Raw genomic sequence first — 2,129 nt, 5'->3', positions numbered from 1 at the left:
CACATAGGATTAAACAAAATGGCTGTTTAATAACAAAAAACCACAATTCATACCAGATAATTTGAAATATGTTTGCACATATTTAAAGCTTACAGATAAATCTAATTTAGAAAAAATGCAATTTTTAGTTCCTAACTTACTCATCCTTCTTTTCTGTTTTAATTGTGGGTAGGTGTCATTCCAAGCACTCTGAAAAGTCTTGTGGAATTTGGGAAGTTCAGCTCTGCTACATGTTTGACAAGCTCCGTTTCTCATGCAATGGCAAAAGACTGAAGACCTGAGGACATGTTCATGGTGGCTTTCTCCCAATGCATCACAATCTGGAAAGGCCTCTGGCAGAACTATAGACAAATAATCCCATTATTCATTTGGAAGAAGAAAATGTATGTAAATATCAAGCTCTCTTGGCCCTCTGTAGCCACTGATAACCTTGACTTGATTCCCAAAAATCCATGGAGCATCAGGTCCAACATTCTGGATTCCACTTGAGTTTCCAAAAGCCATGAATATGGAGGTAAGTATTTCCGTGGCTTCAGAGATTATGGGGCCCATAATGCCCTCAAGACCAATAAAAGGTCTCTCTCATACTCCTTAGAAAGGCACAGGGAAGACTCCAACCCCTGGCTGTGTGCTTTCAGAGCCCAGTTCATGGCTACTGTAACCTAAGGTTAATTGTCTACTCTCTCTCTATCATTCCCATATCCGGATGTGAGCTGAGAAAAGTTGTCCAGAAATCCTCATCTGATGCTTAGTGACTCTGAAATAATACAAGATATTTGAGGCATCTTCTTCTTGGGTTGTAATTCCACAATTAATTAGTTAATTCTAAAATGTATCTGTTGAGTGACTACCATTTACCAAGTGCTGAAAAAGACATAAAGGATAGGATATTGAAAAGACATAGCACATGCCCTCAAATAACTCTCAAAGGAGAACGATAAGTAAATATCATTGAAAAGATTTTTCCGTAAGTATGATATTTAAATGCATCAGGTTTCATAGCAGTAACAAGAAATAACATCTAACATAGGCCTAGAATTGAAAAGAATATGTGTTCAATGCTACAGTATATGCTCAAAGGTTATTGTTGTTTTTCTTTTATGCCTTGAAAATAGCCAAACCACTTTCTATTATTTATGGATAGGAACATGAAATAAACGGAAAGGGCTAGGAAAATCCAGTACCTTTACAAATTTGAGAAAAAAAGTACATTGGTAATCAAAATATAAGAAGTTCAAATCTCCAAGCATTTGATTAAAGGCAGTTCTTCTCTGTCTTTTAAACTCCTCATGTCTTTGCTTCATTTTCAGGTGCATTTTGCTGTCATCTGTTGGTTTCTCCATATTTACATCATAAGGACAACTGTTTGTATATAAGAAGCCAGACAAATAATGAGACAAACAGAGATTACTCCAGGCAGAGGGAAGAACATAGGCAAAGACCCAGAGGAAAGAGAGAAAATGGCTCATTGAGCAACTTCAAGTATTTTAATATGGCCATAAAGTAGTACAAGAGGAAAGAGAGCAAACGCTAAAGCTAGAGAGATTAAAAAGTAAAAAGAATTCAGAGCATCCAGGACTTCTTTACTTGCTTACAAGTTTGACTTTATTATAAGGATGATAGCAAATTTTGGGAGAATTTTAATCTGGTGAAAGAAATAATCAGATATCTATTTTGTAACACTTTGTAAAACTCTGAAGCATAGAGAAAAGAGTAAGGGAAAACCAGTTAGGAGTCGAAGGCAGTGATCAAGAGACAGACAATGGGAGACTGAACTGAGACACTGACAATGAATATGACCAGAGATGGAGAAGATGAGAGAGGATTAGAATATAGACAGTCTTTGAGATTATTTATGGGGAACAATGAAGGTGGAGTCAAGAATGGTTTTTGAATGAGGCATCTAGGTGGTAGCACTCATGGAAACAGGAAGAATAGGAGAAGCACAGTAGAGCATAATGAGTTCAGTACAGACCCATTAAATGTTGGGTAGCAGAAGAACATCCAAGCAAAAATATCTAGTAAGGAGTTGGAAATAGAGATTTTGGTCTCAGAATATAATTGATTTTTAAATTCTTTACCCTATATGTAGTAGTTGATCTCATAAATAGATGACATCACCAAAAGAC

Source organism: Callithrix jacchus, chromosome 4, assembly GCF_049354715.1.
Source record: "Callithrix jacchus isolate 240 chromosome 4, calJac240_pri, whole genome shotgun sequence".
NCBI lineage: Eukaryota > Metazoa > Chordata > Mammalia > Primates > Cebidae > Callithrix > Callithrix jacchus.
Note: the sequence above shows the minus strand (reverse complement) of the source record.